General features: G+C 31.8%; 2 pseudogenes; both read right to left on the bottom strand.

Moving 5' to 3' along the window:
• Positions 1-11,729: 11,729 nt before the first annotated feature.
• On the bottom strand, positions 11,730-12,906 carry LOC145050228 (basic blue protein pseudogene; annotated as a pseudogene).
• Positions 12,907-13,402: 496 nt separating this feature from the next.
• LOC145051470 (umecyanin pseudogene) lies at positions 13,403-14,194 on the bottom strand (annotated as a pseudogene).
• Between the last annotated feature and the right edge of the window lie 420 nt (positions 14,195-14,614).

Genomic DNA, 14,614 nt, shown 5'->3' with positions numbered 1-14,614 from the left:
TCATAGCTAATTTATTTATCGAGTTTTTTTTGAGTTGTCATGTTTGGTAAACCAGAAAGTAGCTTATAAGTTAGTTTATAAGTCAGCTTCTTGAAAAGTTATTTAGACTAGTTTTATAGGACTTTTTAAATTTTTTTTTTTATTTCATAAATATACATTTAATTAATATAAAAAACATATTTATCTAAATGTCTTTTATGTCATTTTATATCTTCAAACCAGCTTATCAGTTTGTTTTTACCAAACTCAATTTTTATTGGCTAGAGTATAAACTAGTTTTTCAGTTAGTACGTCAAAATAGAATTATCACATCACTGTTCAACTTTGACAAGGACGAAGAGTTCGAACATGTCTTTTAATTAAACATTTTTATCCTTTAACTTGAATTTAAAGGTTATTTTGGTGTAATATTGTTTTTATTTTTTATTTTTTAATTTTTTTTTTCCAATTTTTATCAGCATGATTAATACAAAAGTATGAATCAAAAACTAAAAACCGAAACAATTGAAAAACGGTTTTAGGAACATATATATTTTTTTCTTAAAAACATTCTTTTTAAACCAAACTCGACGGTTTTAGGAACATACTTTTTTTCTTAAAAACATCCTTTCAACATGTATGCATGTAATTTTTTTTTTTTTTAATGATTTTGAATAATTTAAGTTTCAACAATCCCATATAGTCTGGCATGTTGACCATTATATTAAATATTTAAGTTTATAGAAATTACACAATGATATTACGTTTTTACCAATGTTCCGACATTTTTGACGTTTAATAAGGCTTGACCCAAAAATTTATTTTTTACCCTTTTTTATCGAATTATATTTAGGTAGTGTAATTTTTTGGGCTAAAAAATATATTGTTAGACGAGTGAAATAAATATTGGATGTGTTTTTGCTACAATGCATATTTTAAACATGATTCTGTGTATTTCCTAAAAGAAATTCAGAGTACTTTCAATTAAAAAGAAATTTATAATTAATTACCATCTAAGTTTACTTGACCATTTATCATTGATATATATATATATATATATATATATATATATATATATATATATATATATATATATATATATATATATATATATATATATATATATATATATATAGTTAGGTTCAAATGTTTTTACTATCTATTGTGTGCTTGTATGATTGATTATGAACCAATCATTTTAGTTATTTTAAAAAAGTAATTAATGCATATTAAATGCTGAAGTTCTAATTAATGCTCATTATATCTTTAATATCTAATATGCATTAATTACTTTCTTAAAATAACAAAAATGATTGGTCCATAATTAATCTTACATGCACACAATAGATGATTACAACAATATAACCAAACCCTATATATATATATATATATATATATATATATATATATATATATATATATATATATATATATATATATATCATACTAATTTTGTGAGACCGTGAGACTAAATCTAAAAATAATTTTAAAATGCAAAATAAAAGGAAAAATCCAAAAATTCTTTTTTTTAATTATTACTTTCGGAACTTTATTTACCTAAAAAAAAATTTAAAAAGATAACAAAAAAATTACCGTTTTTTTTTTTTTTTTTGATATTCTAATAGAATATTAACTCTACATTTATAATATGATTTTTAGAATGTTTAGAATATTATACTAGATTTGCCAGATATATAAAATATTCAAAATATTCTACTAAAATATGTAAAAAAATGTTTTTTTTTGAATTTTTTGTATTTTTTGGAAAATATATATTCCGAAAATAATATTAGAAAAAAAAAATTTCAAAAATTTTCAATTATTTTGCATTTTAAAAATGTTTTTGTTTTATCTACTAAATGAGTGATTAGGATTGCGTCTCACAGTCTCACAAAATTAGGTCGTCTCACATGAACCTAACCCTATATATATATATATATATATATATATATATATATATATATATATATATATATATATATATATATATATATATATATATATATATAGAGAGAGAGAGAGAGAGAGAGAGAGAGAGAGAGGTTACAGTGTGGATGGTAAATATTATGTGGATGTAAGAATTAATGTGGACCAAGAGTTTAAAATACATATTCTAATAGAATATATATTTTGATTGAATACAAATTTTGAGAAAATACATGATTGAATGAACATTTTGAAGAATAACAAATTTTTGAACCATGACTATGAGTTGAAGAATAACAACATTCTTAAAAAATAATCATCTATTATTAACATTATTGAAGAATCTAAGGTCCAAAAATAAACAAAATAACATTTTTTACTGTCACATTCTATAAAAATACAATGTTATTTTTTGAATTTTTTCCACATTCTATTTAGAAAACAAGCTTTATAGTGAGTCATTCTTTAAAAAAATCTTCATTCTATAAAAATACAATTTCATTCATGAATGAATCTTCGTTCTCATTCTTGTTTCATGTTGTTATATTTTGACATTTTGGTGTGGGGAATCTCAACTGCCATGAAATTGTCTCTTAATTTCCACCCACCATTGTTGTTCTAAACAACTTTGCTATATTCTGAGTGGTTCCGAAACAAAACACATACAAATATAAGAAATCATTTCAAAAATTATGACTCCAAGAAGACATTCATTTCAGAATACATTTGGCAGAATCGAGTACATTTTGCCATAACACATTTTAGATCGCTAAGGCTAAAAGTATTTTATCGCAAACTCTCTTTTTACGATTCCCGGTGTCATGCCGGTTTTGCCGTAAAACTTCGACGGGTCATAACTTCTTCGTTATAACTCGGATTTCGGAGTTGTTTATATGTACGAAACCCGTGTGACATATATTATACATTGGTTAAGATTATTTTTACTCTAAATAATCTTCTATCAAAAATTCATTTTTGATGCTTATTGTCTCTAAATTGACTAGCCCGAATTTGTAGGCGTTATACACAAAAACAATTATTGAATTTAGAACACGAAAATTAATATTGTCCACATAAATCATACGTGGTCAAATACATAAATCATACTTGGTTAAATATAGAAATCACACATGGTTACATGTGATTAAATATCTAATCACATATTATTAAAGTAACAGAAATAGCTATTGAATCAAGAAATACAAAAATGAATCTTCTACATCTAAATCATATGTGATTAGATTATATGTGTTTAATCACATATGATTTATGTAGACAATATTGATTTTCGTATTTTCGGTTTCAATAGTTGCACAAGTGTATTTAATCACATGTGATTTGTATGGAAAAGATTCATATCACATAATATTTATATCGACAATATTCATTTTCACGTTTTCGATTCAATACTTTTTCGCATGCATTTAATCACATGTGATTATATGTCACTACTAGAAAAAAGACCTTTAATGACGCGCTTTTTACGACACGCGATAATTAACGATACGCAAAAGGACGTGCCCTTAAAATAGTGTCATCTCTCCAAAAAATTTAAGGATTTACGTCACGCTTTATTGTGTGCCCTTAATTTAGTGTCTCAAGAAAAAAAAATTAAAAACACGGAGGGCGCTTTATCTTAAACGCGCGTCGTCTGTACCTGTCGCTTTATAATTTTAATGAAACACGCTTTTAGTAGACAAGGGGGGAAATGAAATCCCCAAAATTTTGAAAACCCACCTTTTTTTTCTATCTTCTATCTATCTTTCATCTTCAACCTAACAAGGACGAGCATTGCACTCTTGATTTCCCTAACTCTTTCTCATTTTCTGATTCAAACTTGAAAGAATCGAAAAAAAAAATCTATCAATTTTGAAGCCTAAAAAAAATCTAACAAGGACGAGTATCCATCGATCCGACTTCCAAAAATAGAGGGCATCGATTCCACGTCTTCCGGGGTTGGGAGGAAGGAAAAACTGTTGGTCCCGTGTTGGTTTTGTGATGTTCAATCGAAGAAAAGGAAATCAGAATCGACGAAAAAGAGACCGGCTGGCTAGGTGCGTTCGTCGGACCTAGCAGTAGATATTCATGCCTAGCAGTCAATATTCACGCCTAGCAGAGGATTCTCCTTTCTCCCACACGGTAAAATTGTTCAATTTGGGAAATTGTTACGTGGCCACCGTCGGATAATCAGCAACCATCTCTTCTCTCTTCAACACTTTCAGTTATTCTAGATATTGTCATTGTTTCACCTTTGAACATGTTCTTATCTTTTTAATTTTAACAGAGGAGGGTGGCGGTGGTTCCTACACTGAGACAAGGTAACTTTTCTTGCGAAGCTATTTTTCGTTATCTGATTTTTGTTCTTTCTTTTCGGGATTTTGACTGGTTTAAAAGCATACATGGAATTTTTGATGGCAAGATTTTCATTTTGTTACTGCACAGAAGGTGTTCGACAAAATGCCACAGTGAAGATATAGAGCTAAGCTGATTCTTCTACAGAAGCCTATTGCCCTCAATCAGGTAACTTTTTTTTTGACACACAAGCAATTTGTATCTTATCAAATTGAAAAGTTGGATGAATCATGGTGGAATCTATATGACAGTTTATGGGTTGTGATTAGTGAAATGCATGGGAAAGGGCCAACCTGTGAATCACAACGAAGAGCATCATCAGAAGGGCTAGGGCTTCTAGCTCGCCTTGGAAATGATATGTTTACTGCCAGATTGGTAAAATTTTGATATTGTTAGTTATTTCATTTTAGAATGTGTTAAAAATCTCATGATCCATAATTTGTTTTGACTAGACTCGATCACTGCTTAATGATGTAACTGGTGCACCAGAGCATTATGTTGGATCAATTGCTCTAGCTCTTGGTTGCATCCAACGCATGTATTTTTCTTTTTATGTTGTATCTTTTTAGTGAAGTTACTTGTTTTCTCATAATTTATTTATTTTATTTTTTGAAAGCAAAAGATTTATCATTCTCATGTTGTATGCAGTGCAGGAGGAATGGCATTATTAAGTTTAGTTCCATCCACTGTGCATTCTATCTCTTCACTAGCTAAGAGTTCAATAGCTAACTTACAAGTATGGGCTTTGCATGGACTTCTTCTAAGAATAGAAGCTACGGGCTTGTCTTATGTTTCACAAGTTCAGGTACATTACATATCCTTTTGTATGTATACAATTGCCACCTTTCTCTCTAATGTAAGAATAAAAATTAACAAGAGCTGGCATGTAATTAAAACGATCTAGACTAGGAGATAATAGTTATTATATGATCTGTCATTCTTTTTTAGGCAACACTTGGCCTTGCTATGGATATTCTTTTGTCTGGAGAGAATGGATAGAATGTGCTTCAGCAAGGAGTAGGTCGCCTCATCAATGAAATAGTTGCTGTTCTTGGTCCTGAACTTCACCCTGGATGTATATTCTTTTCACGCTGCAAGGTTTGTTAATTCAATTATATAATTCATAAAATATATTTAATTTCCTGTTGTTGTTATGTGCACTTACTTAATTGTTTGTTTTCTACAGTCTGTCATTGCAGAGATAAGCACACAGCAAGAAACAACAACACTTCTTGAGTAAGCAACCTTATAAGTCCTTTATTCCAGAGATAAGCACACAGCAAGCTGTTACAGTTCATACTCATGTCAAAGTTATCCTATCAACTCTTTCATCAAGACAGGTAATTCTTGCTGGTGACTCTTAAAATTATTCTGTGATTTTCAGGTGAAATTTTACTCATTACTTTACTTTGTTACCCATAATACCAATATATTAACTTTACTTTGTTTTATATTTATGGAACCAATATATTAACTGGTGCTGATCTTCGTAGATTAAGCATGGATGCTGCAAGAGAGGTGCTTATTAAATTCAATGTTCCAGAAGAACATATTGCAAAACTGACAAGGTGGGTTAAAGGGTAGCTTTTATTTGATAAAATGATATAGTTTAAGTGTTTCTTATTTCTTGTTTGCTGGTATCACCTATGTATGATTTGGGCATAATGTGTTTTTTGTTTTTTTAGCTTTTGCTATAATTTGCTTATATTATAGTAATCTGATTTGGTTATAATCTGAAGAACATAATGTTTTTTTTTTATTTTCTTTTTCAATCTGATTTACTTGGTATTGCATCCTAATCATATATGACGTTCAAGAATATTTGACAAATCTAGTTCAATTCAAGGTTGGAAAAGTTAGCAGCCAATTAATCTTGTAATGAATTTTTTAGATGAAGATGTTCAGAAGTATATTAATGAATGATTATCATTTACCTTTTTTTTTGTTTAAAGTTAAACAAACTTACAGTGAAACTATATCAAGCATCTAAGCCCCATATTTTGCAATTGTTCTTTTAAATGGTTGTTGCACTTTTTCTCAATACATCATCTTTATTCATTCTAGTCCAATTTCATGTTCATCTTCACTGTCAATGGATGGAGGTATGTCTGCACCCAAGCCGAGCCCTAACTTGATTAGCATTGCTATTCGTTCAAATGATCCGGTTACCTGATGATATGTTCCCTGACCAGCCTGATCCAAATCATGAAACAACATGTACTATACCTGATAAAGAGATTAAGGAACATGGTGAGAAAGAAAAAGACACATCAGAAGACACAAAACAAAGAGAACATGATCAAGATGATAAATATTGTGATGTGACACATCATTTTTCCCAAAATAAACCCCCACGTACTCTTGAAGACTCTGTAGCTGAACTCTTTCATCAAGGTATCTACTAGTCCCATCTGGCTGTTGTTATAAAGGTATTGCATTCTTTTGAACAATTGATTTCATGTCCTTATTGACCCTTTGTATGTTGGAAGATGTACATGCTCAAATGCTTTGTCTTCGTGAGAAGGTGAAGGAAAGATTGAGCAACTCAGATGATTACCAGTCATTTTTGAAGTGCATTGCAGAGTATTGCACAAAGAGTATTACTCGGCCACAATTGCAATCAAGGGTAAAATTATATACACAATACACATTATTTAAAGATTTATTCTTTTTTGTTTCTAGTATCTGCTTCCTGCTTTATTGCTAGATATTTGCATTCGTTGTTTGTGTATCCATAAAACTTCTAGATGACTTTTTGTGTGGTATCCTTAGATTTAATTTGATAAATTAAAGAATTTTTTTTAGGTAAATAGTTTGCTTGGAGTATATCCGGATATTGTGGAAGAAGTCACTGAGTTTATAGATCACATTGAAAAGACAAGTAATTGTACACATAAGTTCTTATTTACATTTACATGCCTAATAAGAATCTATAAATCTTCATTTAATAATGTATATATATGCAGATAGCTCTTCCCCATGAGTAAGTTTACATATAATTACATATATCCTAAACCCAATGACGATTTTACCTAAATGCCCCTCCATGTTATTTCCTCAGTAATGTAGGATGCTAAATTGTTTTTTTCATGACTCTATAGCATGACTTTGACTAGCTTTTGCAGGATCCTTATGGAGTCATGGACATTTACCTGGAGTAATACAGGGTAATGACGAGGGTAAAGATGGAAATTCTGATGAAGATGAAATTGAAAAGAATAGTTCGGCCATGGGTTGTATTTTATTTAATATTATGCAATGGGTTGTATTTTTTGTATATGGTATTTCTATTATGAGAGATTAAATGCAAATTTAATTTATAAATTAATAAATATATAAATATATTTTTTTAAAAAAAAAATTAAAATTACGATACACAAAAATGTGTGTCGTCTTCATTTATGACATGACCTTTCTTGACTGGGGCTTCCTTGATACGCATTGTGTGTCATAAACACGTGCGTCGTAAAGTTACGACACGCAAATGCGTGTCGTCTTCCTTTATGACAGGGCCTTCCTTGATACGCATTGCGTGTCATAACCGCGCGTCGTAAATGCGCGTCATAAATGCGCGTCGTAAATGCGCGTCGTCTATAGACGACACGCAAAAGCGCGTCGTCTCTCTTTATGACAGGGCCTTCCTTGACGCGCATTTGCGCGTCGTCTGAGCGTTTTACGACGCGCAATGAGCGTCGTAAAAGGCCTTTTTTCTAGTAGTGTGTATTTAATTACATATGATTAAGTATACGAGAACAACTATTGAATCAAGAACGCAAAAAAGTCGTATCCACATAAATCATTTATGATTAGATACGTATAATCACACGCGATTATATGTATTTAATCACATATGATTTATGTGGACGATATTCATTTTCTCATTTCAATTCAATAGTTGGTCATGTGTATTTAATCACATGTGATTATATATATTTTCTACATAAATCATATGTGATTAGAAACATGTAATCACATGTGATTAAATACATAACAAAAATTATTGAATCGAAAACGCGAAAGCGAATCTTGTTCTAATAAATTTGTATATGATTAAATACATATAATCACATGTGATTATATACATGAGAACAACTATTGATCCAACAACACGAATGAATCATATGTGATTAGATACATATAATCACATGTGATTAATTACACCGTACCAACTATTGAATCGAAAACGCAAAAGTGAATGTTCTCCAAAATAAATCATAGTGACTGAATACATATAATCTGTAATTATATGTATTCAATCACATATGATTTATATGGAGAATATTCATTTTTGTGTTCTCGATTCAATAATTGTTCTTTGTCCACTTTAATCACATGTGATTAAAACCGTTAATCACATATGATTATGTGTTTCTAAGCACATATGATTTTATTTGGAATATATGTATCTTGTCTAACGATGAAGGGTGGTAGGTGGTGGTGGTTGGTGGGTGGTGAGTGGGTAGTGGTATGTGGTGGTGGCATGTGGTGATGTTTAATGGTGGTGGTGATTGATGTTGTAGTGGTTTGTGGTGGTAAGTAGCGGGTGATGATGGTGGTGGTGGCTGGTGGGTGTTGGTTGGCGGTAGGGGTGGTGGTAATGGTAGTGGGTGGTGGTTTTGGTGGATGTTCAGTAGGGGTGATGGTGGTGGGTGGTGATGGTGAATGGTGGTAGGTGTTGGTGGGTGAGTGGTGGTGGTAGGTGGTGGTGATGTTTGGTGGTGGTGGTGATTTGTAGTGATAAGTGGTGAGTGGTGAGTGGTGATGGTGGTCGGTGGTAATGATAGTGGTGGGTGATGGTTGCAAGTGGTAGTGATGGTGGTGGGTAGTTGTTTTAATGGGTGGGGGTGATGGTGGTTAGTGGTAAGGGTGGTAGTGATGATGGTGTTTGGTGGTTTTTGTGTGTGGTGGGTGGGGTGGTGGTAGGTAGTGGCTAGTGGTTCTGGACGATGGTTGGTGGCAGTGGCGGGTGGTGTGTATGGGTGGTAGTGCTGGGTGGTGGAGATAGGTGGTGGTGGTTAGATGGTGGGTGATGATGGTGGTGGGTAGTGATCGTGGTGGCAGTGATGGTTTCGGTGGGTGGAGGTGGTGGTGATGGGTGGTGGTAGTGAATTATGATGGATGGTGATGGTGGTGGGTGGTGGTTGGTGGTGGTAATGGGTGATGGAGATGGGTGGTGGTGATGGTGGGTTGTGGTGTTGGTTGAATGGTGGTGGGGGGGTGGTGGGAGTTGGGTCGGGGTGGTGGTAGTGGGTGGTGGTGGAGGCGGGTGGTGGTGGTTTGTAGTGATAGGTAGTGGTGGGTGGTGGGTGTAGTGGTTGGTAGTTGTGATTGGTGGTGGTGGGTGGTGTTAGTTGGATGGTGAGTGGTGTTTGTTAGTGAGTTTTTTAATTGTTAGTAACTATTTTTTGATTTTTATGAATATTATTTTATACTTTAATTAAAAAAAATTGTGTGGTCCAAATTTGTTCTCAAATGTTCTCACAATAAGAAATGTACATGATTTAACGCTCCCCCCCCCCCCCCCCACACACACATATATATATATATATATATATATATATATATATATATATATATATATATATATATATATATATATATATATATATATATATATATAGGAGTGAGATCAGTTGAGAACTCATAGTTTCCGGAGAACCTGAGAACTAAAGACGGAACGTTAGATCAAAATTAACTCTTTAATGGCATGATCGTGTTCTTACCAATCTCATATAACTTTTTGTATTATTAGAAGTATTAATAAAAAACTCTCAAATTAACATTATAAATCAAATTTTTGGAATTTTTTTATAAAAATGAAAATTTTCGTTTTTTTTATTTGCAGATTTTTTTTTAAATTTTTTAAGAAAAATATTTTTTTTAAAAAAGTTGAAAAAAAACATTTTTTTTTCAAAAACTGCATTTTTTTTAAAAAACAGTAAATTTTATAAACTTAGTAAATTAAAAAAAAAAACTAGAATATTTTTTTAAAAAAAAAACTATAACTTTTTTAACAAAAAAATCAACCTTTTAGGAGCATATAAGAATATATACATATTTGTTATACTATAATATTCGTAAGTATATATCATACAAAATACACATTTTTATTTGCTAATCTATAAACACAATAGAATAAATATCTTATTCGATACAAATAAAATATAAAAAACAAAAAATGCTACAAATTTCAAAGCATTTCATGTCTTCGTGTCAATATTTTCATATTTTCTTCAATTTATCATTTTTCATCTCTTCAATATTCACCACAATTTCTTCCAAATCTACAAGAAAATTAAAATGAAATTAATTGATGTAAAACACTTACAAAAATACATATGTGATTTACATGTGAATCACATGTAATTCATATGTGATTTACATGTGAATCACATGTAATTCATATGTGATTTACATGTGAATCACATGTAATTCATATGTGATTTACATGTGAATCACATGTAATTTATATGTGATTTACATGTGAATGTGAATTACATGTAATTCATATATGAATTACATGTGATTTATATGTGATTTACATGTGATTCATATGTGAATTACATGTGAATCACATGTAATTCATATGTGAATTACATATGATTTACTTGTGAATCACATGTAATTCATATGTGAATCAAAAGTGAATTACAACATGAAATATATGAAGCTATTCTATGTTGCACGGTTGCAAATATGGGTGATCGTATTTGAAATGTTTCATCTAATAGATTTTATATTTTTTAAAGCCAATACTAACCATGGTTTCATTACTCCATCATAGTGTACAATCGTTGCCTCCTCGATACTTCCTGCTTGGTTCTAGAATGATACCCGAATCCATGAACATGCCTTTTTTGCTCCAATCCATTGTCTGGATGTAAAATGTCAGCCAACCTAATAATTTAATAGATGTTTAGTTGTTCATTGGTTTCAACGACTTTGCCAGAAACAAGGGAGTTAATATCACTAGTATATAGTTTAGTTACCTTACCCGTCTGTCATCATCATCATCATCATCATCATCATCATCATCATGACACATATAGATAATATTGATCCACCTTTAAACATGCTCATTTGGTAATTGGTACCTGCCATGATAGGAAAGCAAATAAACAAAAAAATCACAACAATCCTAGTTTATTTATGCTCAATGCACAATTAACATTTCAAGAGAGAGATATAGCTTAATTACAGGTATTATTATAAGTCCATAATTATCATCATAACTGTTAAACTAAATTTTTTCTTGTAAACAATGGACCTAAAGTTCATTTGTTCTTCTAAGTAAGCCTGAAGGTTCCTCATGTACTCCCTTTTGAAACCTTTTGAACATAACATAATTTTGTCATTTTGCAAAAAGATAATGCCATTTTTTTTGTGAAATTGGCTAAACATAAGTAGTTTATTGAAATGTAAACAAAATTAGGTGCAAAAAAGTTGGTTCAGGTGTTTGGATTTTAGTAAAATCACATGACTTTAAGTCCTTTTAAAGTCATGACATCACGTTGTTGAATAAGAACCAAGATTTTTGCCAAACAGACGAATATAAGATCAACTATAATAGATTTCTGTAGTATAAAAGAAAACCAAACTTCAATATTAACACAATAGGACCAATACTGATAAACCTTGGTAGCTAAGAGTGACCAGATATAGTGAAAGACTACTAATTTCTGAAAAACATATCCTAAATTTCTTATTCTCGTCCATAATAATGCATAAATACTGCTCTTTGATCCCAGACAATTGACACTAGATTGACATATGTGAAAGACATAATTGATTGAAAATGGCAACTATCAACGTTATAGTCGATGGTAATTTCCAGTCGACAAGAGAGTGGTAACTTGTGATATTTTAGTAGAACTATTATAGAAATTTAAGGATGTTATAAATACATAACGTAATGAATCAAATATTACGGTAAATGAAAAAATTGTGTTTTTGATATATCTAGCTATAACATATGTAGCCATGTAGTTCAACAAAGTCGTTTGAACCTTAACTAAATATATATCATAATTTTGTCTCTTAATTAGAAAATTAATTACTATAGTGCAATAGTTTGATGCATAAAATAAAAGATTTTATTGCGAAAATTTCTTTAAAAAAAAATATATTGCATCTAGTTTGAAATAACACAATTTTTTCATTGAATAAAGATCGATACATTCATTTAACGAGCCACATCTTTTAAGAATTATGATACTTACCCTATACCATTTTATTTTATACATAAATCCTAATTATATATTCCTATTTCACATTGACACTTAACTTCTGGCCCATTTTGCAATGGAAAGTGCATATGTAATGGCGGGTGCCAGCTTTTGTCAAGGCGATGGTGGCGGGGCCGGTCTTGTAAATGTGTGTGCGGTCGGTGGTGTTGCATTGGTCGTATCCCTGCAGGGGTACTTCTGCAACCGTATGTTTTCCGGTGGTGAAGTTAAAGACTAGATCATCTCCGACTTTAAAGGTCTTGGTAGCAGCCCAACTAGAGTAGATATCGGATCCTGACGCAGGAATAGTCCAGCCTGCTGGACCACCGACCACATGGGTATTCTTAGCCACCGTGGTATGAAACTGCATGTATGCCACCATGACAATCATAACCGCCGCTTGATTCAGCTGAAAACCTGCCATATTAATTAGTTTGATGGATCCCTTAATTTCAGAAAGGTTTGTATTTATATGATGGGAACAAAAAAGAAGTTTTAGTTTCCAAATTTGAGTGACATGAAAAACAGATGATTTTTAGTTATCAATTTGTTTTGGAGGTGTTTAATTAGGATCGATTTCTACCTAAGCAAAAGACGTGATCAGCCCTTTATTTGCTTAAAAATTACAACATCACTCCTGAAGGATCTTTAATTACGTAAAGATGACTGGTTTAGTATGTTATATATCACCATATCTTTAAATTCAATAAGAAAAAAAAGTAGAGCTCCCCTTTTCTAAAATTTATCATGTCACATATCCAATTATGACGGACTAATAGTAATGGAAATACTCATATATATCAAAGGCATAAAGCAATATCAATCTTTTTTTTTTTAAAAAAAAAAAGCGGAATCTAATGGAAATTGATACTCATATAAACAGTATAAAGCAATATCAATCTCTATAAGTAGACGAAATATGAATAGAATCAAAAAGAGAAAATTCAAACCAAAACGAGTTACGTATACACATCTCAAATTAGGCAACTAAACATTGGATCTAATAAAAGAAAGCTGAAGCAATCGCCAAGAAACTGAAGGGTACGACAGCGGTGAAAGATGGAGCAAAACTGGATGATGGTGGTTGTAGAATGGTGCTATCTGTGGGTGGAGAAACCGGTGTGGGAGAGTAGGGTGTTGGTGTTGGTGTTGGTGGAGGGGTGGCAGATGTGGCAGAGATGTTGATGGTTAGTTTCTGACCAATTTGGCAATGAGTTCCAACTGTGCAGATGTAATAGTGATTGCCAGGTGCGTTCAAGGTGACTCTAGCGGGGCCGGTGGTGACGATGGAGATGGGGTTGGCGGTGGTGCATGGGCCGTAAGCCGCCTGCGAGACTTCAGCAACGTTATGGAATCCGGTGATGAAGTTAAAGAGAAGAACATCGCCGACTCTGAAGGTCTGAGTTGATGCCCAGGTGGTGTAAGCAGATGGTCCGTTGGGAGGAATATTCCAGCCCAAGGCGTTGCCGACCACATGGGTAGTTTGAGCCGCCGTGCCTTGAAACTGCACAGATGCAAGCATGAGCGCCATAATCACCAACAAATCGATCTTTAAACCTTGCATTTTTTGTCTTTAAATTCTTGGGAAGAAAAATATCTAGAAGGATTTTGAAGGTCAATATATGGTGTTTTGAAAAATGGTTGTGTTATGATTTGTATTTATAGGGAATGGTTAGGGATGCGTAGTATGTCAACAACAACCACGAAAAGGAAAGTCCTATTTGAAATCTAGAAGGATTTTGAGGCTAATATTTACAAAAATGTATATGAGACGATATTTGTCTATATATTTTTTTCAATGTAATGGCTTCTTGCCCTCCACGTAATTATATGTATTTATATATGTAATGTAAAAAGTTATTTGTTAGATACTCACTCCAAATAACAAGCAAATCAGTTTTATTTGATAAATCATGCAGCTATGCAATTAAATAAATATCTAACAAAACCATACGATTGCTGAACAAAATCAGTAACAATTCAAATAAAATTAGGTTACTAAATTTTAGAAAACAAAATTTCTATAAAAAAACAAATAAACTAATCTAATATCCAATTTACGATCTCCATCTTTGAGAAATACAAAACGTAGATTACAAATAACACAAAACATTGTCGGCGTTCACATTAGA

Source organism: Lactuca serriola, chromosome 5 (assembly GCF_051521515.1).
Source record: "Lactuca serriola cultivar US96UC23 chromosome 5, Lser_US96UC23_V15, whole genome shotgun sequence".
Lineage (NCBI taxonomy): Eukaryota > Viridiplantae > Streptophyta > Magnoliopsida > Asterales > Asteraceae > Lactuca > Lactuca serriola.
The sequence above is the reverse complement of the archived record's forward strand: the minus strand, read 5'-3'. Positions and strand labels throughout refer to the sequence as shown.